The following is a 26,326-nucleotide window of genomic DNA, read 5'->3' as shown; positions in this document are numbered from 1 at the left end:
CCCCCCCCCAAAAAAAAAAACCCACAAAAATGCCAACAACAACAACAACAAAAAACCCTAGTTGTTATTGATTTATTTTTTTAATCCATATATTTCCCCCTATATTCTTCCCTCTCCCCTTTCTAGAGAGCCATCCCATTAAACAAATAGATTTTTTTAAGGATGAAAGAAGAAGGAAAAAATCAGCATAACTAATCAATACATTGAGGAATGAAGGTGATTGAGGAAGTGTGAAAATACATGCAATGTATACTTGTGTGTCACTTCATTTATCATAATACAATAATATTCCATTACATTCATGTTTCACAATTTGTTTAGTCATTCCCCAATAGATGGACATCTATTTTGTTTCCAATTAATTGCTACCACAAAAAGTGCTGCTACAAATAGTTTGGATGTATATAGGGATTTTCTTCTTATCAATAGCCTTCTTAGGGTATAAGCCTAGTATTGGAATCACAAGATCAAAAAGTATACACATTTTTAGTCACTTTATTTTTTGCATATTGTTTGCATTTATTTGCATTATATGCATATTATGTTGCATTTATTAGTTGAAATTATTTGCATAATTCAAATTGCTTCTCAGTTTGTCTTGGCAGGTGGACCCCCAAGTATTTTATATTGTCTACTATTACTTTAAATGGAATTTCTCTTTCTATCTCTTGCTGCTGAGCTTTGTTGGTCATGTATAGAAATGCTGATGATTTATGTGGGTTTATTTTATATCTTCCAACTTTGCTAAAGTTGTTCATTGTTTCAAGCAGTTTTTAGTTGATTCTTTAGGATTCTCTAAGTATACCATCATATTATCTGCAAAGAGTGAAAGTTTTGTTTCCTCCTTGCCTAGTCTAATTCCTTTAATTCCTTTTTCTTCTCTTATTGCTATACCTAACATTTCTAGTACAATATTAAATAATAGAGGTGACAATGGACATTTTTGTTTCACCTCTGATCTTATTGGGAATGCCTCTCACTCATCTCCATTACATATAATGGTTTTAGGTAAATACTGCTTATTATTTTAAGGAAAATTCCACCTATCCCTATGCTCTCTAGTGTTTTAAATAGGAATGAGTGTTGTATTTTGTCAAACGCTTTCTCTGCATCTATTGAGATAATCATATAATTTTGGTTAGTTTTGTTATTGATGTGTTTGATTATATTAATAGTTTTTCTAATGTTGAACCAGCCTTGCATTCCTGGTACAAATCCCACCTGGTCACAGTGTATTATCCTGGGGATAACTTGCTGTAATCTCCTTGCTAATATTTTATTTAAGATTTTTGCATCAATATTCATTAGGGAAATTGTTCTGTAATTTTCTTTCTCTGTTTTGGCTCTGTCTGGTTTAGGTATCAATACCATATTTGTGTCATAAAAGGAATTTAGTAGAACTCCTTCACCTATTTTTCCAAATAGTTTGTATAGTATCGGAACTAATTGTTCTTTAAATGTTTGGTAGAATTTACTTGTAAACCCATCTGGCCCTGGAGATTTTTTCTTAGGGAGTTCATTAATGGCTTGTTCAATTTCTTTTTCTAAAATGGGCCTATTTAAGGATTTTTTTTCCTCTTCAGTTAACCTGGGCAATTTGTATTTTTGTAAATATTCATCCATTTCATTTAGATTGTCAAATTTATTGGCATACAGTTGGGCAAAATAGTTCCTAATTATTGCTTTAATTTCCACTTCATTGGTGGTGAAATCACCCCTTTAATTTTTGATACTGGTAATTTGGTTTTCTTCTTTCTTTTTTTTAATCAAATTAACCAAAGGTTTATCTATTTTATTGTTTTTTTCATAAAACCAGCTCTTAGTTTTATTGATTAATTCTTTAGTTTTCTTGCTTTCAATTTTTATTAATTTCTCCTTTGATTTTCAGGATTTCTAATTTAGTATTTAGTTGGGGATTTTTAATTTGTTCTTTTTCTAGATTTTTTTAGTTGCATGCCTAATTCATTGATATCCTCTTTCTCCTTTTTATTCATGTAATCATTTTGAGATATAAAATTTCCCCTAAGCACTGCTTTGGCTGTGTCCCATAGGTTTTGGTATGTTGTCTCATTATTGTCATTCTCTTGGATGAAGTTATTGATTGTTTCTATGATTTGTTTGATCCACTTATTCTTTAGGACGAGATTGTTTAGTTTCTAATTAATTTTCAGTCTACATTTCTATGGCTCTTTACTACATATAATTTTTATTGCATCATGATCTGAGAAGGGTACATTCACTATTTCTGCCTTTCTACATTTGACTATGATGTTTTTGTGCCCTAATACATAGTTAGTTTTTGAGTATGTGCCATGTACTGCTGAGAAAAAGGTATATTCTATTCACCTTTTAAACTTCTTTCTTATTTATTTTGTGATTAGATTTATCTAATTCTGAGAGGGGAATCAAATTGCTTCTCAAAATGCTATACTATAAGCTAACTTGTAGCTCCACCAATTCTCTAGCATGGCTATCTTCCAGTAACCTCTCCAACATTAATTGTTGCCATCTCTTGTCATTTTTGCCAATTTTCAGGGTATGATGTGAAACCTCAGGGTTGCTTTGATTTTCATTTGTCTTGTTATTAGTGATTTGGACCATTCTTTCATGTGGTTGTTAATAGTTTCCAATTCTTCTTTTGATAACTATTTACTCATATCCTTTCACTACTTATTTATTGGAGAATGACTTTTAGTCTTATATATGTATATCTTGTAATTGTTTATTAACTTTGGAAATTGAACCCTTATCAGAGAACTTTGATAAAAAGATATTTTTCCCCATTCAATTGCTTCCCATCTTATCTTGGGAGCATTAATTTTGTTTATGCAGAAGCTTTTCAGTTTCATGTGATCAAAGCTATATATTTTTTTCTTTTACAATTGTTTCTATCCCCTGTTTGATTAAGAATTCATCTCCTACCCATAGCTGTGAGAGGTATATGATCTGTTTCTCTTCTAGTTTATATATATATATACATATATATATATATATACACACACACACACACCCATATATATGTATGTATGTATGTGTGTATGTATAGACTGATCATTAATGGTGACATATTCATTTAGAATGTATTGAGGAATATGATATAAGATGTTGGTCTAAACCTAATTTCTGCTAGTCTGTTTTCCAGTTTTCCCAGTAGTTTTTATCAAGGAAGGAGTTCTTTCCTAAATAATTTGTGTTTTCCAATTTGTCAAACACTGGGTTGTTGAGATCCATTGTTTCTGATTCTCCCTTGTCTAGTCTATTCCACTGATCTAATTCTCTATTTTTTAACCTAAATCAAATGATCATGATGTTTGCTGCTTTATAATATAGTTTGACTTTTGGAGCTGCTACTTCCCCTTTATTCTTATCTTTTTTCATTATTTCATTGATATCCCAAATATTTTATTTTTTCCAATTGATCTTATTTTATTAAGTTCTATAAAGTTTACCTTTGATGATTTGATTAGTGTAGCATTAATACTATAAATTAACTTTAATAACATTGACATTTTTATTATATTGTCATGGCCCAATCATGAGCACTGGATATTCCTCCAGCTATTTAAATTGCTCTTCATTTCTTTTTTTTTTTTTTTTTTTTTTTTAGTGAGGCAATTGGGGTTAAGTGACTTCCCCAGGGTCACACAGCTAGTAAGTGCTAAGTGTCTGAGGCCAGATTTGAACTCAGGTATTCCTGACTCCAGGGCTGGTGCTCTATCCACTGCGCCACCTAGCTGCCCTGTTCTTCATTTCTTTAAGGAATATATCATAACTGAATCTATGTAAGTCTTCTGTGTTCTTTGGTAGATTGATCTCCAGATATTTTATGCATTTTTGTAATCATTTGGAAACCCAGAAGGTGAAGAACCCCTAGACTAGATGACCTCTAAGGTCTCAGCCAGCTTTACATGCTCTACACCTTGGGAAAAGGATGCTATGGCATTGGTAGATAAAAAGCTCCAAAGTTATTAAGGCTTCTGTTTAAGGGAGAAAGCAATATTCATTCGATCCTTGCAACAACCCTGCAAAGTAGATTTTGTTATTAGCCCTATTTTACAAGTTGAGGAAATTCAGGCAAACAAAGGTTAAATGACTTGTCCAGGGTCACACAACTAGTCAGTGTCTGAGGCTGTATTTGAACTTGTTTTCCTAACACCAGGCTTAGCACTCCATGTATTTTACCACCCATTGGCCTCTGAAAAGGTACTGGATTTGAAGTAAAAGGATTTCTGTTTGATTCTTTCTGTCCCTTACTATTTGAGTAACCTTGAGGAAACCACTTAATCTCTCTTAACCTCAGTTTCTTGATCTTTAAGATGAGGCCATTGGACTAAATGACTTCCAATGTTCCTTGAAGTTCTAAAGCTACAGTCCAAAAATGAGCCAAGGGAGTAGCAGAGTCAATCCCCAGGCCCTTCCTCAGTCCCTGAGTTCTTCCATCCAAAGTCAAAGCTAAAATGTTAGTTACCGAATAGAAATTCTTGGCTTGCCATTTTTTGTCACCAACTCAAAAGCAATTAAAAACACAGCTCAGTTTGTTGTGCACTTACAGTAATGTAGTGACAAGCCAGCTGATGCCCACAGTCTGTTTCGGGATTTCAGCAAAACTCAGCAGCAAACAAGGATTAGGGAAATGTGCCTCAAACAGAGAACTACTGTAAGTCAGCGAGTCTGCTTTCTGGGAAACCAAATTCCAGTGGTTGATTTAAACGGTCTAATTTTGGCATTAATCTTGCTACTAAGAAGAGATTTTTGTCTACTTTCCACAGTAACTTTCTACAGAGAGTCTATTTGCAATGCAGAGCAAGTGAATTTATAATTACCTGTAAACAGGTTAGCAAGATCTATTATCTTTTCAGGTGAGCTTGGGGGGCAAGAGATTGATCTGTCTGCAGGGCATCCTTTCATCTCTGAGGTGGAAAGCAATCTTCTCTGAAGGGTTTAGAATCATTCAGACCTCAAGCTAAAGAAAACCACAGACTGGTTGCAGGAATCTGGTTCCCCACTAGAAACAAACAAAAACTAGAATATTATGAGAGGACTTAGCTTTGAGAGGAGTCCGGTAAAGAACTACCTTTGAAATTCAGGCCCATTGAGTATTATGCTGGTCACAAACACACCTAAACCTGATCCTATTTCTCTTTACTCCCCATTTTGGGTGGGGGAAGAGCAGAAGAGGCCAGGAAATGGCAAAAGGAGTCCAAGGGGAGGGAATTGGAAGAGATGGGAACATCCCTTTCCAAAAAAGTAGGTTTGATTTGGAGTCTGACAGTTGGCATGTTTAAAATTCGTAAACCCCTTAATTTGTTTCTATAATTTAAAATCCCAAATGCTGTTTTATTTAACAGTACCGTGTTATTTAAGCAAACTCAATATCAGAAAATCTAGAATTATGCAAATGATTCATCTGGAGTCTTATTAGTCACTTTTCAGAATTACAGAATATGAGAATTTAAATTTTTATGTTATTATTATTATTTTTTTTAGTGAGGCAATTGGGGTTAAGCGACTTGCCCAGGGTCACACAGCTAGTAAGTGTTAAGTGTCTGAGGTCAGATTTGAACTCAGGTACTCCTGACTCCAGGGCTGGTGCTCTATCCACTGTGCCACCTAGCTGCTCCGAATTTTAAATTTTAAATGTAATTCAATTCACCTACAAATTTTCAGAAATAATTCTGTTTTGTAAAAGGTTGGTAAAATTCATCAGGCTTACTCTTTTACATAAAGGAGCCTCAGCTCAATTAAAATCCTACCTTAAACACTTACTAGCTGTGTGACCCTGGGCAAATCACATAACCACTCAGTACCACAGCTTCCTCATCTGTAAAATGAGGATCAAATGAATGATTATACATAAAAGGCTTTACACATTTTAAAGTAAATAAATGCTAGTTATTATTAGCTACACAAATATTGAAATTTGTAAATGCAGTAACAGGTCCATATAAATAAGGGAGCGTAGGGGGCAGGTAGGTGGCGCAGTGGATAAAGTACTGGCCCTGGATTCAGGACTCCCTGAGTTCAAATCCAGCCTCAGACACTTGACACTTAACTAGCTGTGTGACCCTGGGAAAGTCACTTAACCCTCATTGCCCTGCAAAAATAAATAAATAAATAACGTAGCATATATAAAGTGTTTTACATACCATGAAGTAATGCATACGCTCAAACTATTGGTTTGGTTTTTTTAATCACTACTACTGCTGCTCTACCTTTGCAATTATCTCCATCAGTCCTTGACTGCAAAATTGAGGAGAGAATTCAGATATCTATTCTGTTAAAAATCAGTGCTACAAGGGGGCAGCTAGATGGCACAGTGGTTAAAGCACTGGCCCTGGATTCAGGAGGACCTGAGTTCAAATCCAGCCTCAGAATTTAACACTTACTAGCTGTGTGACCCTGGGCAAGTCACTTAACCCCAATTGCCTCACCAAAAAAAAATCAATGCCACATATACCTAACAAATCAATCCACATTTCAGATAATTCAAATTGATTATGATATCTACACTATTAGCACCTCCATAGGTTCTAAGATTACCTGAGACTTTCTTACTTACCCTGGTCAGATGTTATTTCCTTGTTCAGTATCCCTCAGGGTTTCCGAAAATCCCATGTTTTGAAAAGTGAGATAACCTTGAAGGTCCCTCACAGCTCTAATATTCCAGGAGTTTAAATTAGAAGGGGACACCAGGCTCCTGGGGAGAAGAATTAAGGATTATATGGTGTTTACCCAAACCAATGATTTTATCCTTGTGAGGAACTCTCAGTGTGAGGGACTACCTGCTGCTAGTGCAGCACAGCACCTCCTCTGTACTTTATACAAAGCAGCCCAAGAATCTTCGTGGAGTTTTATGTTTTAGTGCTTAAAACTTCACTTAAACTTTTGGGACTTCCTGTACAGAATATTGGCAGGGGTATGGAGAGTTTAAGAGACAGTCACAAAGGCATCAAGTGTCAGAGTCATAACTTGAATTCAGGTCTTCCATAATCCAAAGTCAGGTTTCTATCTTCCATACTCCATACTGCCTTTCAGCTTAAAATTACATAAGAGAAAAAGGGTATTGAAAAACCCAGGAAAAATGCCATTTTCTAAGGGTGCTTGTTAAAAGGAGCACTAGACAGTCGTTTGCCCCAGCTAAAATCCTTACTGTATTGTTCCCTTAGGAGAAAGCTTTAAGCTTTTCAACAAAGAAATTAGTTCCTGGTGGCACTATTAGCTGCTAGTGTTCCTTCAGTTTTGTAAACTTGTATTTTGAATTCACTGGGAAAGGAAATGCTGGGGGCCCCTAATCTTTGTTAAGCAGAATCTGGCTAAGTTGGTTTAGAAGCAGAGCACAGAAGACAGAGAAATGGCAAGACAACCATTTATTGTGAAATCAATTGCTTTGGATCTGCTAGGGATAGATATTAAATTGATTTATTATCCATGCAACACAAAGGATGTTGCATGTGAAAAAAAAAGAGGAGTCCACATTTTTCTGCTGAAAGGCAGAAATTCAGACCTGGTGACAGCCTGACTCAGTTCTGCTGGGAGGAGAAAGAACTTGGCATCTTGGCATCTTATAGATTTGGGTTTGGTTTCCCCCTCAGGCATTTAAATGTGTGACCATGAACCCTTTCTCAGTCTCACCTTCCTCATCTCCACAATGGGAATAACAACAGCACTTCAATGGGGGTGGGGAAGTTTGTGAAGCTCATGTGAGATAATGAAAGGAATTGCTTTGCAAACCTTAAAGTGGCATATAAATGTGAACCATTGGTATGACTTCTGTGACTTTGGACAAGTCCCCGTCCCTTCCTCCTCACTCAACCTCAGTTTTCTCATCTCATCTCCTTGTCCGCCTCAATGAGGAGGCTTTCCAGTGATTTCTAAAACCCCATCCAATTATAAATATCCCACGCATAGGTACTCCCAGGGTCAAGCACCAGATTACCTACTTGACTCAGTCTATCCATGCTTTCGGTCAACTAGACACATCTCTCTACCTTTTCTTTAACTACCTACCAGAATTTTCAAAGAGGCTAACTCCTTTAAAGTTAGCAACTAGAGAATGGGAAATATTTCATGCCCAATGAAAACACCTCTTAAAAGGTGCATCCAGGCTAGTACTACGTTTGGAAAGCTCTCCCTATTTTGGTCCTTCACCCTGGAGACAGTGTTCTTATTAAATTGTCTGTAATCCCCCAGAAGGATTACTCATTTTGACCAGGGGGAGGGACCACTCCCAAAATACCTGTTGGCTGAGATGGGCCCTTTTGAGTCATTTGGGGTTTCTCTCTCCTTGCATAAACTTTGAGCTATTTCTTTTGTTGAAAAGATTATTATTAGGAAACACGTTTGCAAGTAGTCTGTACATGTCATCATATTTCACTGGAGAGACAGAAACAGTGAGGGTTTTGAAATGTGAGTCTTAGACAGATTTCATGTTGTTGATCACTTCAAGCAGCCTTTTAAATGATCTTCCTGGCTGTTCCATTAAGGAACCTAGCAAGGGGGACAAAAGTTGGCTCCTAGCTGAAGTCTTCAAAGGGTTCAGGGGTTCAATCTGTTAACTTTCAGGCCATTTAAAAAAATCTGGGGTTGATTTGCTGAGTCCCTAAGAAATTATTTGAAAACCCTTCTCTTAAGCAAAAGGGTTACTCAAATTTCCAGTTCTGGCCAAGGCTATTTTTTTCTTTTTAGTTTTTGTTTTTTTCCCATTTTACTGAACACTGGCTTTCACCAGGAATGGGATGAGCAGATGAGCTGGAGGCGAAATCAGCACTTAGTCCCTGGGTCCCCGTCCCCCAGACCACCAAGTTTGTCAGGCATAATGAGATAGCTGTGTTTGAGCATTGTGTCAGGCTGCGCCTGCCAGTCCAAGACAAGAGAGGCAGGCTGGACTCCTGAACCTTAGAGGGAAGTTCCACTGCCCCTCTTCAAATGAAACTCACCACCAGTCTGTGGAGATGATGGACCCAAACCACATTGGAGCCAGTGGGGCCACAGACGTCTATTTCACATTCTGGTGCACCCTCTGCTGGCTGCCCAGCTAACACATCCTTTCCCAAAGTGGCTTGTAGCCCCCTGGAATGTTAGAACCCTACTTTACTCAAAAGGAAACAAAGGCAACATTTTGCTTTTTGGAGTTCTTGGTGGATTAAAGAATGAATAAGGAGGGGATCAAAGCAAACAAACTATTGACGGTCTGGAGGTGGATACTGAAAAATACTATTGTGAGATGCATCATGGTGTAGAAACACATTGCTGGATGTTGGAGTCTGGGTTCAGATCAGTGTTCACTGCTTCCTAGCTGTGAGCCTGGGAGAATCGCTTAACCCTTTGGGGCCTCAGGATCCTCATCTGTGAAATTACAAGGTCAGACCTCTTCTAGATTTAAGGCCTATGGGCTTGTGTTTGTATTTTCGAAACAATGAACAGACTCTATACCATAATGATCTTCAAGGAGAGGTGGTGTGGAGGGTGAGCTGGCCTTGGATTCAGGAAGACCTGGGTTCCAGTGCTGCCTCTGATACAAACTGGCTGGCAGACCTTGGGTAAGGTTTTTAACTTTTCAGTGCCTCCACCCCTCACCCTGGGCTACTCTCTAAGTGTATAGAGAAGTTACCCATCTACAGTGGGGGAAGAAGCTGCTCCCCGGGAGTTCCCTGATAAGTCTGCTAAAAAAAAATTCTAAAGAGCATCGTGTAATAAATAGATGAACTCTGAGAGACTCATGGAGGCAAGAGATAACCTAGGGTACTGGAGGCCCTGGGTTTGAATCCCAGTTTTGTTAATTAGGACCCCTGTGACTTTGGCTAAGTCACTTCCCTTTTATGGGCCCCAATTTCCTCATCTTAGAAAAGGGGGAGTTGGACTAGAAGGATTTGGAAGTCCCTTCTGGCTCCATAGCCTATTGTCCTCTATTAAAATCCACAAGAAGAATTCAGTCCTGCTGCATCTGGCTCTGGCTCTGCCACTGCCACTTCTGGCAACTTACCAGTCTCTGGGGCTGCAGCAACACCAGCTGAGAGGAGGGGGATTGTCAGTTTCACAGGATCGGAGAACTGGAAGAGATTTTAGAGGCCACCTAGTCTAACCTCTCATCTTCAAGATGAAAAAAACAGAATCCCAGAGTAATTACATAAATTGCCCAAGGTCCCTCAGGTGGTAAATGAGGTATCTAAGTTGTACAATGAATAGACAACCAACTCTGGAGTCAGGAAGATCTAAAATCAAATCTGACCTCAGAGCCTGACTAGCTATGTGAGCTGGGGCAAATCCTTTAACTTATGCCTTAGTTTCCTCAACTGTACAATGGGGATAATAATAGCACCTATCTACTAGGATTGTTGTGAGGATCAAATGAGATTACATGTAAAACCCTTAGAACAAATGGCTGCCACATAGGAAATGCTATTTAAATGGTATTGTTGTTATTTAAAGGCAGAGGAAGATTTCCAACTTTGTTCTTCCAACTCCAAATAATAGTTTTCTGTCCCATTTACTACACTGCCTTCCACAGAGAGTAATTATCATTGAGGAGTTAACTAACCCTAATCTCAGGGTCCTTCCTGGAAAGCTGAGTACCAAGAAAGGTAGTATTATTTTTGTGGGGAGGGGAGAACTAATTACCACTCTACATCCTGAAGGGCTCAGCGGGTCTTAATGAGGCTTACAGAAACTGTCACACAAGAGTTCGTTCGGTGATATTTAAACGTCAATTTAAAAAAATTAGCTACCCCTCCTCCACCAATGAAGAGTTCTAGCTTTGGCTTTTTACTGCCCTTCACCATCCTGCAGTCAACCTACTATTGAGCCACTTCATACTAGTGATCAAGTCTGGTCTTTTTACAGCAGATGCATAGTCTGAGTCATTGGCCATACCCAAAGTTTTTCCAGCTTGGTAGGACTTTCTGGAGTTAGCATTCTACTGGCCCAATCTTTAAGAACCCCTAGTCACCTCTGAACCATGATCTTTCTTTCTTTCTTTCTTTCTTTCTTTCTTTCTTTCTTTCTTTCTTTCTTTCTTTCTTTCTTTCTTTCTTTCTTTCTTTCTTTCTTTCTTTCCTTCCTTCCTCCTTCCTTCTTTCTTTCTTTCTTTCTTTCTTTCTTTCTTTCTTTCTTTCTTTCTTTCTTTCTTTCTTTCTTTCTTTCTTTCTTTCTTTCTTTCTTTCTTTCTTTCTTTCTTTCTTTCCTTCTTTCTTTCTTTCTTTCTTTCTTTCTTTCTTTCTTTCTTTCTTTCTTTCTTTCTTTCTTTCTTTCTTTCTTTCTTTCTTTCTTTCTTTCTTTCTGTGAGGCAATTGGGGTTAAGTGACTTTCCCAGGGTCACACAGCTAGTAAGTGTCAAGTGTCTGAAACCGTATTTTAACTCAGGTCCTCCTGAATCCAGGGCTGGTGCTCTATTCACTGTGCCACCTAGCTGCCCCCAGGAGCAGTCATTGTAAATATAATAGCTTCTATGTGTATAGTGCTTTACCTGTGTTAGCCCATTGGATCTCCATAACAAACCTGTGAAGCAGGTCTTTTTTTAATTTTTAAAAATAATTTATTTTAAAAAATTATCTCTTAATAGATGATAAAACTGAGTCTCAGGGAAATTTCATGACTTGCTCACACCCTCACAGTTAGTAAGTCTCTGAGGCCAGATTTGAACTCTAGTCTTTATTAGAGCATGCTTTGCAGTACCCTATGCTGCCTCTCATATATAGTTCATTTATATTATATGTAAAATAGGCCTCTGCACACTAGGCTGTGAGTCTGATTTTTTATTTCTAACATTGTTTATACAGAAAACAGCTTCCTAAGTTTCCATTGAAGGCCTCTGACTATAGAGAAAGACTCAGAGGTTATCCCTAGGGGATGCCAAGTACCCCACACCTCTCTGTGTCCCTCCTTATCTCACCTTGTCCCATTCTTTCCCCTTGTCTCAGATTAAAGACATAATCTCACTATCATATATGCTGTTTTATATCTCCTGAGAGAAAGCATGTACTCTTCTCTCAAGAAAGGATTTCATTTTAAACTTTGTATCCACAGAGCCCATGACAGTGTCTGGCACATGGAAGAAACTTTTTTTTTTTTTTTTTTTGGTGAGGCAATTGGGGTTAAGTGACTTGCCCAGGGTCACACAGCTAATAAGTGTTAAGTGTCTGAGGCCACATTTGAACTCAGTTCCTCCTGACTCCAGGGCTGGTGATCTATCCACTGCGCTACCTAGTTGCTCCTTCATCTATTATCTTTTTTTTACATGGAAGAAACTCAATAAATGCTAATTGAATGATGGAGTTACGTTCCCAAAGTCTGAATGTAAAGAGCAGATGGCTAGTTATAGGATTTTCTGATCTGTGTGAGCTGAAGCCTATTCTTGCTTTCAGTGATTACCCATAATTTATATCTTAGACTCTAGTTATCTCTGTCAATCTCAGTTAAGAAACAACTTTAGGAAAATTCCTTCAACACAAACTTTTCTACAAGGATGAATGAAATATAGGACCTTTAACCAGCTTTCATTAAGCACTTATCAGTATAAGTTTCTATGGCCAAGTGCTTTGCCCTGATACAATGAAATGTTTTACTTGGTGGGGAAAATGATATTATTACTGTTGAAGTTTAAATCTTCTTTTAAACAAATACTTACTGAGCCTCAACTGTTTTCAGATAGTGCTATGGCAAGGCTAGGTGCTAAAGGAGGTATAAAGATCAAAGACAAAAAAAAAAATCAAAGACACAAACAAATAAATAAATAGATAAAGATCACACATATGTGAATACAACACCATCATCATAGTTGGATAGAAAGTGTGGACTAGGTGTGCCCAAGCATGTTGGTACACCTGGCCTGTGCATGCCAGTAACGAATACAAAAATAGTATGTGATAAGTATACAAGACAAGTGCAAACCAGGTGCTATATAAAACGTAGGGGGTGGAGATGAGGATAGAGACAATGCCAGCTCAGGAGATTTATGGAAGAGATGGTATCTCATTGGGGCCCTAGATCTTGGGTAGGATTTCAACAGGAGCTGTCCAAAAGTGGAATAGGCTACCTTGGGGATAGCAGGTATCTGGTTCCTGGAGGTCTTCACATAGAGGCTTGATGACTACTTGTTAGGGTTGTTATGGATGGGATTCCTGTTCAGTTATGGGTTGAGCTACATGGCCTCAGAGGTCTCTTCTGGTTCAGAGACATGATTCTGTTAACTTGTGTACATCCTTTTCCCTCCCCCCTCCCCTCACATCTTTCACACACTTTCAGAGTATCCTAGGATTCCCGAATTATACTCATCCTCACTCAGAGAATCAAGGAGGGGGAGCAGGTTATATAGAGTAACTTACTTGCCCCCCACACCAGTTGGTTCCCACTGGTATGAGCTTGCTCTAATCTCAGGGTTTCCTTTCCTTCTAAGTTTTCATTGAGCAATCTCTCTCATTAGAAAGAAATGCAGGGGGCAGCTAGGCGGCACATCGACCCTGGATTCAGGAGGACCTGAGTTTACATCTGACCTCAGACACTTGACACTTACTAGCTGTGTGACCCTTGGGCAATTCACTTAACCCTCATTGCCCTGACAAAAAAGAAGGAAAGAAAGAAAGAAAGAAAGTGCAGAGTAAAGACAACCTTGCCTAAAAGTCTGGTTATTTGTCTCTCAGAGTTGACACCATAGCAAGAAAGCATGGCAGGGTTGTAATGGAAGGACAGGATTTGGAGTTCGAGGCTGTAAAGAATTGTTATTTGAGGTTTTTATGCCTTGGCGCACACTGGCCTGGGGCTCCACAAACCGCATAGTGCTCCACTCACTGGTTGTAGCCGTTGCCATGGCGCTGGCACCTCACGCTATCACCACTCCCAACGCCTACATGGGCCTGGCAAAATTATAATGATTGGGAGCCTAGTGAGGGCAGTCATGTGACTGTCAGAGCAGCCATCCCATTGACTGGGGCTGTGTGGGGTTTTTCTGGGATTGGGGGAGGAGAATTGGGCATTCTAGCTGGATGCTTGAAGGTGACCGGAGTTCTGCTGCGTATTCTCAGCTGATTCCTGGGCAGTGGTATTTTTTCAGGTTGCAAAATTTCCCTTTCCCCATTTTATTTCCTTTCCCTTGATCCTACTGATCCTGTTTGTGTGTGTGTGTATTTTTTTTTAAGTTCGTTCTTGTTAAAATAAATCCTGTTCTATTTTGAGGGAGGCTGCGGGTCTCCTTTCTTGCCCCAATATTGTGGCAAGCCGCTTAGCTAACACTCCCCAATTAAAAATTGGTCCCCACAAGGCTCTCGATTTGAATCCTACCTCTGCCATTCACTAGCTAGGTGGATGACTTTGGGTCAGTCACCTGACTTTTCTGGGCCTGAGTTTCTTCATTGGTAAAATAAGGAGCTTGTATTAGATGATGTTTAGGACCCATTCCTGCTTTATATCCTGTCTAACTCCCTTGAGAGCAGGGATTGTTTCTTCTTTTAATATAGTACTCGTACCCCCAGAACTTGGCACAGTGTTGTTGTAGTTCAGTCATTCATTCATGTCCAACTCCACGTGACCCCATGGAAAGTCCATGGAGTTCTCTTATCAAAGATACTGAAGTGGCTTGCCATTTCTTTCTCCAGTGTGTCACCATTTTACAAATGATGAACTGAGGCAAATAAGAGGTAAGTGACTTGCCCAGAGTCACATAGCTAGTAAGTATATGAGTCAAGATTTGAACTCAGAACTTCCTTATTCCAGGTCCCATGGTCTAGACACTGTGCCTCCTAGCTCCCCATTTGGCATATAGTAGGTACTTATCCACTGCTTGTTTCATTGATTGATTGTGTGAGGAAACAATCCTAGGGTCAGGATTGACAGTATAGAGCGCATGAAGGATGATGAATGTAGGCCGATGAATGTAGGACTGACTTGGTTTCTTTTTCTGTTGTGGTTTTGGTTTGCACTTCCTAGTACAATTAAAGCTAGAGACCTGACCTTCCACCTTTGGTGGTTCCTAATTCAGTTGTTCTTGATGATAATGGGAATGCTGGTGGTGGTGAGATTGAGAATGCTACAACTGGTGGTGAGGGTGAGATGACTACAACTGTAGTTCCTTTCAACTGCTTCTGCTCTTCCAAGTGGCTTTCAAAATCAGAAAGGGAAGAAATAACTGAAGGAATCCTCTAGACTTATTGCTCTAACTGCTAAGAAGGCCAACAGGGAAGGGAAGCAGGGCAGATGGTGTCCTGATCGGCTTTGCTCTCTCTAGCCATTTTCACACAAAGGAGGCACCTTGAGCAACTGGTTGTCCCTTCACCGTTGGCTCCCACTGGCTTGATTTCTGTGGAAATGCTTGTTTTGAACTTTTTGCTTCTTTTCCTCTTTAAGTTTTCCTTTTAAAATCTTTCCTGCCATCAGGAAGAAGCACTGGGTAAGCGCAGTCTGGCCAGGAACATGAGAAGTCTGGTTATCTGACTCTCAAAGCTGATGCCATAAACAGGATCCTTGTAAACAGGAACTAAACCCCACATAGAAAGCCTGTGGTTTCCCCAACCTCTCTTTGTTATGTCTAAGCCTTTTACATCCTGTTAATTATAGAAAAGACTTGGAAAGAATCTTCAGAAATTTCCATCTACCCAAAATAGAGGGAGGGAGAGAAGGGGAAAGAGAGAGAGGGAAGGGGAGGGAGAAAGTGGGGGAAGGAGAGAGAGAGGGAAGAAGGGAAAGAGGGAGGGAGGAAGATGAGGGAAGGGAGAGGAAAGAGAAAGATAGGGCACTGGGAAGAGAGAGAGAGAGAGAGAGAGAGAGAGAGAGAGAGAGAGAGAGAGAGAGAGAAAGAGAGAGAGAGAGAGAGAGATTAGCTAATAGGAGCTTGGTTTACCTCAGACAATTAGTTAAATGGTGGCTGAGTTTTCTAGGAATTTAGGATGATTCATTCATTAAAATTTAGGGAGCAAAGATGAATATTTCCTAATATGCTATTAGTGAAAAAAGATAGAGTCTATTTCAAAGGCCCTTCTGGCTTTCAAAGCCTGAAAAATCCAAGCCAGTGATTTGTTTGTGTATGTCAGCTTTGAGAAGTATGAAGATTCCTTGCTTTCCATAGAAGGCCTCAGGGGAAAGAGGAAAGCTTTCACCAGTGGGTCACAGGTTCAAATCCATCCAAAGTTGGTGGGACATAGGTAGGAAGGGGTATTAGGAAAGTGTCTAGGGATGAGGGGAGAAGAACCTTTATTAGGTAGAGGCCAAAAGCCAGTCAAGGGACCCTTCCAGTCAGACCACAGACTATCCTAGACAGGAGAAATTACATAGACCACCTTTAAAAGGGGGCATGGTAGATGGGGAGATTGAGCTATGGTCTAAATTTAGATTTAAGGCTGTAAAGCACCTTAGAGGCTATCTAGACTAACCCCTTTGTTTACAGTGAGGAAACTGAGGCCTCAGCAGGGTTAAGCAACTTGCTCAAGGTATCTGTACTCAGATATTCTGAATCCAAATCCAGTGATCTTTACACTGCCTTGAAGTGACCTTTCCTAAGTGAGTATAGAAGCCAGATACAAAATGAATGTTGCATCCCTTCATATTTACCAATTTTATTTTTGAGTTATAAAGATGCAAACACAATTGAATGCCTAGATTTTCATCTCATAAACTCAAACTTGAATTTCAGATCCTGGACTATGATGCCAGCATAGTAGGGTTTGGGATCTAAAGCTGGAAGGCACCTCAGAGGCTAATATATTACAGATGAAGAAACTGAGGCTCATGGAGGTTTAGCGACTTGTCCAATGTCACCTACATGATAAACGTCAAAGATGTAAACCAAAATCCTCTGACTTTGGAGCCAGTGTTTTGTCTACCATAGCAATCCCTTGCTATGGTGTAGGGGAATATGCACAGGACTTGAATTGGTGGGGCGGTCAGCTAGGTGGTGCAATGGCTAGAGCAGTCAGATTGAAGTGAGGAAGATGAGTTGAAATCCTGCCTCAGACACTGCTGTGTGACCCTAAGCAATTCACTTAACGTCTATCTCAATTACCTCATCTATAAAATGAGGGAATAAGACTTGACCTCTAGAGTCTCTTCCAACTCTAAATCTGTGATCCCATTAATCTGGATTCAGGCTCTAATTCTGACTTACTAACTATATGGTCTTGGGCAAGCCACTTCTCTATCTGGGACTCAGTTTTCCCATCTACACAATTGAAATAATAACCCTTGTATTACCTACCTTATAGAATTATTGTGAAGAAGTGCTTATATAAAAGAGAGGCAATAGAGCATAATAAATAGAAAGCTGGTCTCAAAACCACAAAGACCTGAGTTCAAATCCTGCCCCTGGGTGACCCTAGGCAAGTCACTTCTCACTGCTTTAGGCAATTCTCTCTAAGAGCATAAATTGCAGAGAAGCTGTTACTTGCATTGGTAGGACGTTTGTTTACCAGGGGGCCCTTGCAACCAATGAAATCAGAGGTCCAACCCCTAACCCCCATATAAAAACCTCAAACTTCAATTGATTTTCTAAGTGATTAGAAGTTTGATTTACTCCTATAATGTGTGAATATGTGGATGCATAGCAGGGTTCTCACACTGTATGCAAGCCACTTAAATAGTCACCCAATTTTGCAAACTGTCGTGTAATGATATTATAACCATAGCTGTGGTGGGACAGAAAATAAACACAGTTGTTACCAAAAATTCTTAGAAAACTTAGAATTGGTTTACTCAGCTTTAAACCCAGACTCACTGGGTTCCCTAGATTTTTTCCTGATTTATGTTTATTTAACTAATTAGGTATGCAAAAAGGCTGAATAGAATACAGGTTCTTCACCCCTGCTCTAACTCAAAGAATTCCAATTTCCCACCAATAAGCTAACAAATAGGTGTCTCCTTAAAACTATCTCAGCAGAGAGAGGCATAGATGGAATAACAAAATCCTTCATATTTAAAAGCAGTAATAGTTCTCTTCGTGGATCTTACATTAAGATAATTCTACTATCCCATCACTCGTAGGATATACACAGAGTGGTACACAAGCAAAGGAAATGGGGCTGCATTTAGCCAACAACATTTTCAACTAGTCGCCTTTATGTCCCAAGGCAAGCATTGGTGACAATAGGGAGCTAGGTAGAAATATAGAATGATGACCTTAACATGATCCTTTCTAAGGATCTGATTTCTGGCCCCAACCAACTTTTCCAAGCCTCTCTCTATTCCCCTCATACAATCACTAATCCAGGTAACCTGGACTCTGGGTCATTTCTTAATCTCAACCTAACCTTTCCTGTCTCCATACATTTCCATAGACTATTTCTCATACCTGAAACTAACCCACCGACATTTCTATCCATTGAAATTCTTCTCCAATTCTCAGCTCAATTTCTACTGCTTTCCAGAAGCCTTTTCTTATACACTGTAATCAAAGCTCTTACTTTCTTTAGATTTTCCTATAGCTCTTCAGACTTCTTCTTTGCTCCCATTCACATGCTACCTTTTATTATACTGATTTGGGGGGCAGAGCCAAGATGGGGCGGGGAGTAGAGCCAAGATGGCAGAGGAAGGGCAGTGACTTCCCAGAGCTCTCCCCCCAAGCCCCTTCAAATTCCTTCAAATCATGCCATAAGACAATTCCAGAAGCAGAAGAACCCACAAAAGGACAGGATGAGATAATTTTTCAGCCAAAGATGGCTTAGAAGGTCAGCAGGAAATATCTATTGTGCTGGGGTGAGAGTAGAGCACAGCCCAGTGGCTACACTGTACAGATACAGTCCCAGGCAGGCTGCTCCAGAGGAGCCTCTAGACTGCAGCTGCGACTGCTCCTGGAACTCAGCCCATGGATGGTGAGGGGGTCAAGTGGTTGGCTGGGGGGAGATAGCAGGGATCTCTGCTGGTGCTGAGGTGCATCTCTGTTGTTTTGCCCAAGCTAGGATGCAGGTCACAGTCTTGAGTGGCAGCCCAGGTTGGGGAGGGACTCAGGTATGCCAGAGCTTGCAGACACAGTGGAACAGGATCCTCTTCTGGGTCAGAGGGCAAGCAGGCCTGTGGTTACTTGAAGACCAGAGCACAGGCCAGGGGAGTGGTAAATATGCCTCTCCTTAAATTGTACCACCTGGGGCCCCCTGAAGCTTGGGACAGTGTGCCTTGGAAGCAGTTCCCCACTTTAAGAAGGAGTTAAAAGTCAAGAAATAGGCTAGGAAAATGAGCATACAGAAAAAGATGCTGACCCTAGAAATTTTCTTTGGTGACAAGGAAGATCAAAATATACCCTCAGAAGAAGATAAAAAAGTCAAAGCTCTGACATCCAAAGCTTCCAAGAAAAATATGAGTTGGTCTCAGGTCATAGAAGCACTCAAAATGGATTTTGAAGATAAAGTAAGAGAGGTAGAGGAAAAAATGGAAAGAGAAATGAGAGTGATGCAGGAGGGTCATAAAAAAGTCAACAGCTTGAAAAGCCAAATGGAAAAGGAGGTATAAAAGCTCTCTGAAGAAAATAATTGCTTAAAAATCAGGATTGAGCAAATGGAAGCTAATGACTTTATACGGATTTGGGTACTTCTTGGAGTTACCCACCATTCTTTACCCCTGTGTCCCTCTAGACTGTGTTGAAGGGAGATAGCCTGGTATGACACTGAATAAAATACAGTACAAAAACCAGGGTTATTTTTTGTTATTGTTACTGGTGGATAGGTATACATAATAAACACAGATTGTGTGGATCAGGAAAGTGGCAGGATCATGGGATCATAGAGCGTTAGCTGGGAGGCCATATAATCCAACCTCCTCATTTTACTATAAGAAATCTCAAGCCCAAGGAGGTTGATTTGCCCAGAGTCACCCAGATAATGAATTAGAGGTGAAAAGTAAATCTAGGTCCTCTGATGCCAGAGCCTGTTATCTTGCCTTCTGTGGCAAGATGACTTTGTACTCCTTAAAATTTTGTAGATACACACACACACACACACACACACATATATACACATACATATGTACATATATACACATACATTTATATTCTTATTATTGTAACTCTTGAATTGGTGGGACAATCATATGGATCTCTCTCCTCACTGGTGGAGATTGATTACTCAATACCCAGTGATCTGGATGAGGGGTGGGCAGAGTAAGTGAAATCAGAGAGAGGAAAGAGACGCGGGCTTCTGCTAGCTTCCAGATTTGAGAGAGAAGATGTGTAATGCAAATTTCTCTTTAGGTCACTTAAGGAAGTTAAAGACTCTGGGAAGAAGCCAGCGTGAGAGGAGCTAACCATCTCTATCATGCCCCTATGCTAACAACTGCAGGGAATTTCCCCTTTGGGTAAGATCTAGAACTCTCTCTCTTGGTTCAACTGAGTTACCTCAATCCCAGTAGGAGAACTTCATTCTTTATTGTCTGGTATATATTCTCCTATGTATACTTTCTCTGATTTCTGTGTTGCTATCAATTTGGATAAATATTGCTATTTACCATGTCTATTCGTTATGGAACTGGTATTTGGTAGGAAGGGAGTAAAGCCTTGGATATAAAGCCTGGGATCCACATCAAAGAGAAATTTATATAAAACCATGAACCTCTGTTATCTTTGGTTTTTTTTTATGGCTAATGTGACATTTAACATGGAAGGGACAAAACTGCCCTGCTAGTCTGTATCATCTGAAATTTCTTCTGATTCTTTTTCCTTTGTTTCTTCCTTTCTTCTTTTTTTTGTTCCTTCTTTGAAAACAAAACAAAACAAAACCTGCCATCATTCACCAACTCAAGGCCCTTGGTTTTTTACTCACTTGTTATTTCTTTGTCTATTCATTTGTATGACAGTCAAGAAAGAACCTTCGGAACAAAGTGGGCTTCATACCTCCAATCTTCATACAACTCCTGGTATATTTCTTTGACAAAGCCCAACAAAATGGATTTGAGGAACACGGGGTCTCCATCAAGGACTAAATGGAAATTACCCTAAGTCCAATACTTATTTGAGACTATAAACTTCAAAACAGCACCAAAAGTAGGCTGTTTCCTACACAGTCTTAGCTTGAGGGCATTCTGGCCATCTTCTCTTCCCCTACTTTTAGCTAGGTTTGAGAGTTCATAGTCTCATGTATAGACTAAAGAACTATCAATTTATTCTTATCAGGGAGAGGCTTTCTAGTCACAGACTTAGCAGATACAAGTCAACAGGCCAGCAGATGGACCTTAAGAAATGAAGCCCAGACAGAAGTCCAGTGACAATGAGATTAGTGGAATGATACCCAATAGAAAAGGAAGAAAAGAAATAATTCTTTATTAAACACTTTCTATCTTTGAAAGCATTGTACAAGCAAAAAAGTCCTTACCCTCAAGGATCTTATATTCTAATGGAAAAAGACAATACACAGAAGGAAGCTGAAAAGGTTTTTGGGAGGAATGAAGATACCTAGGTCAAGGCATGATTTTGAAATCCAGAAAGTCAGGAACAGGGCTAGGAAGGGAATGAGAAGAGAATGAAAATAGATGTGCAACATCCAGCAGAAAGCATCATGGTGATGCCACCAGAGGACATCAGGGGCCCTGTGATACTAGAGGTGTGAGTTGCCCTGGCCACATGTGCCCCCTTTATGTATACCCTTAATGAGTATGTCCTAGTCACATGCTTTTCTGGCATGCGTTTCTTCACACATGTTCTCCAGCCATATGTACTGCCTCTATATATCCTCCATGTATGTTCCCTAGTCACACATTCTCTATGGTGCCCACCATATTAGTATTGTGGCAACTTGTAGAATATATCCTATGTGTCCATTATAGGTAATCTTTTCTTATCACTCCAATTACTTTGTTGTTTGATTAAATGTCTTTTGCTTTGGATTCATATGTCCTTTGCCTAGCAAGTTAAAATAACCCCAATAGTGGGGGCTTATGAGCTATGGCTTAGAGCTAGTAACCTGACTCTTGGGTAGCTCTTCTGGGGTGGGAGATATGCACATGGACATGCCCCAGGTGCCACATGGTCATTTGTGTACCTGGCTCATTCCCCTATAGACAATCAACTTCTTGATATCAGGGCCTTGAGCAGTGCTTCATTTTCATAGTCTCAGAACCTAGGAGGGTATATGTGCTAAATTGAACTAAATTGAACTATGGACTTATTCATTGTTGTTCTACATACTGCTGAGTCAGATGATTAAAGGATAGAAATAAGCAGTGGTACCGTGATGTACTCTTTCCTCACCACTATTCATCACCCATCATCACAAAGTTTGTGCAGTGGTGCACCTTCAGATTTGCAGCTGCCACCACCTGCTGTCAATTTCCTCAGTTCCTAGCTCCCAGGAAGTACCTGGATTCCATTTTTAAGTAACCCACTGCTTATCTCTCCTTTTCTCCATCTGCTATCCTTCCAGATTACTTAGCAGGCTACCCTTCTCAGGCTTTTGTCTTCAAGGTATTTGTTACCATGCATTGCAAGGGAATATTACAATATACTATAATAAAAACAAAGGGAGGTGAGGGCAGAAATCAATATCCCAGTAAGAATTCTAGCAATTAATCTTGGTTCTGCATATCAATGTACTGAAAGAAAACTAGTCTTCTCTTCATTTTCCTCAGCAAGGAAGACCTGGATTCAAATCTTGCCTGTCACAAAGCTCCCCCAAGGTCCCATCTGGGCTCATGAGGTCTTTTCCCCTCTGTAGCTTGACTCTCATTTTCCAGAGTTAACTCTCTCAAGTCCTTAACTGACTCTATTCTGCTGGCAGATGTCCCATTATTGCTTGAAGCTTCTTCTTTCCTCAGGTAACTATCTTTATGTATTTGTGTCTGCCTAAAGGACATATCTCCACTCTCTAAACTGTGCCTCAGACTCTCTGTTATCTGACTTTCCAATTGCTGGATAGGGTGTCTCCTATGCTATAAGCCCTGTTCTGTTCATTGGTGCTTACTCAGAAGGGAGAAAGCTGGATTCTTCCATAACAATTGGTTCTTGACTCAACTGCCTCAAACTGACTCAACCGTGTCTTTTAAGGGTCACCAGGGGACCTCACTCACTCATTCAGTGCTCAGTCATTGTTCTTCCAATGTCATTACTCCATCTTGGCACACTCCATGGCTATATTTATAACTTATAAAGAGAATCCCTGGCCATGATCATATTTAGGTTACACTTAGCCTAACATGTCATCATTATTGGCTGCTTTTCTGTGATTAAATCCTGGGCTTTCATGGATTAGGTGATCTCTGAGGTCCTTCAAGGTCTAATAGTGAGGGAATCTCTCACTGGGTTTCCATTTCTTCAGATATCCTCAATTCAGCCTTGCCCCCAAACTAAAACTCCCTTTTATCTACAATCCCTCTTTACCTCTTAAATTGGGTACTTTTAGAATTCCCTTTCCCTTTTCCTTATAGCAAGGAGGGATAAGGATAGAACTGGACCTATCATTTCGCTACTCTAGGTACATTCTCTGCAACTTACAGCTTTAGAGAACTGCCTAAAGCATGAAGATTAAATGACTTGCCCAGGGTCACAAACCCAGTATGTGTCAGAAGCAGGACTTGAGACCAGGTCTTCCTAGCTCCAGAACCGTTTCTCAAAGCAAAAGGCACAGTACAAAAGTCTCTTCCTTGTACTACTTTCAAAGTTCAGTACCTCCAGGATAAGGATAAATGAGGGCAAATCAAAGCCAAAGCAGATTGATTTGCCTGCAGCCTGGCAGTCTCCATTAGAAGTATCCCCCAGCCTCAGGAAAGAGAATTCACCTCAGTCCATTTCTCCACAAATAGGTATTGTTAAGACAAGTTAAAATTTAACAAAAGATTAGGTAAACTATATTTAGTTATTTTTCAGGTGTATCCAACTCTTTGTGACATCATTTGGGTTATCTTGACAAAGTTATTGGAGTGGTTTGCCATTTCTTTCTCTAGCTCATTTTACAGATAAGGAAACTGAGGAAACAGGGTTAAGTGACTTGCCCAGGGTCACACAGCTAGTTAGTGTCTGAGGAGAGATTTGAACTCAGGAAGACACATCTTCTTGAATCCAGGCCTGGCACGCTATTCATTATATTACTCAGCTACCCAAGGTAAATTGTAGTAATACATTATTAGACTTGAAAGGGACCTTACAGAGCGACCCAGAGATTGGTTCCAGTTCAACCCTCTAATTTTACAAAATAGAAAACGGAGACCCACAGTGAGAAAGTGGCCTGCCCAAGGTCACATAAGGAGTCAGTGACAGACTCATGTTCAGACTTACTCATAGTCATTTTTATCAGCTTGCAATATAGAAATACTGCCAGTTCTTTCCACTCTTTTTCTTTTTTAGGGCAATGAGGGTTAAGTGACTTGCCCAGGGTCACACAGCTAGTGTCGAGTGTCTGAGGTCGGATTTGAACTAAGGCCCTCCTGAATCCAGGGCCGGTGCTTTATCCACTGCACCACCTAGCTGCCCCCTCTTTCCACTCTTAACTAGAATATTGTTGGCCTTAAACTATTAAGGTATGAGCAAGGGAGTTCCAGGAAAAAAATCTACTTCTGCTTCATTGACTATACTGAAGCATTTGAGTGTGTGCATCATAACAAAATGTGGCAAATCTTCAGAGATGGGAGTACCAGATCATCTCACTTACCTCCTGAGGAACCTGTATGCAGGTCAAGAAGCAACAGAACAGAACATGGCACAGCAGATTGGTTTAAGATTGGAAAAGAAGGGGTGGCGCAGTGGATAAAGCACTGCTCCTGGATTCAGGAGGACCTGAGTTCAAAGTTCAAATCTGGCCTCAGACACTTGAAACTTATTAGCTGTGTGACCCTGGGCAAGTCACTTAACCCTCATTGCCCCACAAAAAAAAAATGTTGAAAAAAAAAGATTGGAAAAGAAATACAATTAAGAAGTATATATTGTCCCCTTATTTATTTAACTTTATGCGCAGAATACATCATGCAAAATGCCACATTAGATGAATCAAAAGTGGGAATTAAGGTTGCTAGGAGAAATATCAATAATCTCCACTATGCAGACATTATCATTCTGATGGAAGAAAGTGAGGAAGAATTAAGAAGTCTCTGGATGAGGGTAAAAGAGGAGAGTGTAAAAGCTGGCTTGAAGCTTAACATCAGAAAAACTAAGATCTTGCCAACTGGCCTCATCACCTCCTGGCAAATAGAGAAAGAATAAAAGGAAGCAGTATCAGATTTTATATTCTTGTGCTCAAAGATCACTACAGATGGTGAGTACAGCCATGAAATTAAAAGACGCTTGCTCCTTGGGAGGAAAACAATGGAAAATTTGGACCACATCCTAAAAAGCAAAGACATCACTTTGCTGACAAAGGGCCATATAATCTAAGCTATGGTTTTTCAAGTAGCAAGGTACGGCTATGAGAATTGGACTATAGAGTTGGACAGAACACCACAGAATAGACACTTTCAAATTGTTGTGCTGGAGAAGAACTCTGAGATTCCCTTGTAGCACAAGGAGATCATATCAGTCATTGAGGGGGTCAGGGCAATGAGGGTTAAGTGACTTGCCCAAGGTCACACAGCTAGTAAGTGTCAAGTGTCTGAGGCGGATTTAAACTCAGGTCATCCTGAATCCAGGGCCAGTGCTTTATCCACTGTGCCACCTAACTGCCCCCAAATCAGTCAATTCTTAAAGAAATTAATTTAGGCGTTTCACTGGAAAGTCAAATACTGAAACTGAAGCTTAAATATTTTGGCAACACTATGAGAACAAGGGACTCATTGGAAAAGACCCTGATGTTGGGAAAAACTGAAGGCAAAAGGCAAAAGGGAAGGCAGAGGATGAGATGAATAGATAGTGTCATGGAACAATGAACAGGAACTTGGACATACTTGGAGAGATAGTAAAGAATAGAAGGGTCTGATGTGCTACGCTAGATGGGGTCACAAAGAGTTGGACAACACTGAATGACTGAACAACAACAACAACAACAACATATTATATACTAATTTCCAATTTGTACACCCCAAATTTTAAGTATTTATTTCCAAGTTTGACTCACAGCCTGAGAGGCAGAATGTTATGGTAGGTATTGAAGCAGTTGATGTTGTAGCAGATAGAGCGCTGAGCTCCAAGAGTTAGGAAGATCCAGCCTCAGACACTTAATAGCTGTATGATCCTGGGCAAGTCACTTAACCACTGTTCCAGTTTTTCAACCATAAAATGTAGATAATAATAGCGGCTACCTCATAGGGTTGTTGTTGAGATAATAGTTGGGAGAAAAAAGTGCTTAGCACAACGCTTGACACATATTAGGTGCTATATAAATGCCTGTTCCTTTCCTCCAGCCCCTCCCCCTCCCCAGATTGACTCATAGAGTTAGTTCTGAAACCAGGAAGACCTTGGAACCTTTGAAACATGCTGGGTGGTTGACTCTTGAAAAGAGGTTAAATG

This window comes from Dromiciops gliroides, chromosome 2, assembly GCF_019393635.1.
Source record: "Dromiciops gliroides isolate mDroGli1 chromosome 2, mDroGli1.pri, whole genome shotgun sequence".
NCBI lineage: Eukaryota > Metazoa > Chordata > Mammalia > Microbiotheria > Microbiotheriidae > Dromiciops > Dromiciops gliroides.
This window is presented reverse-complemented; position numbering follows the sequence as displayed.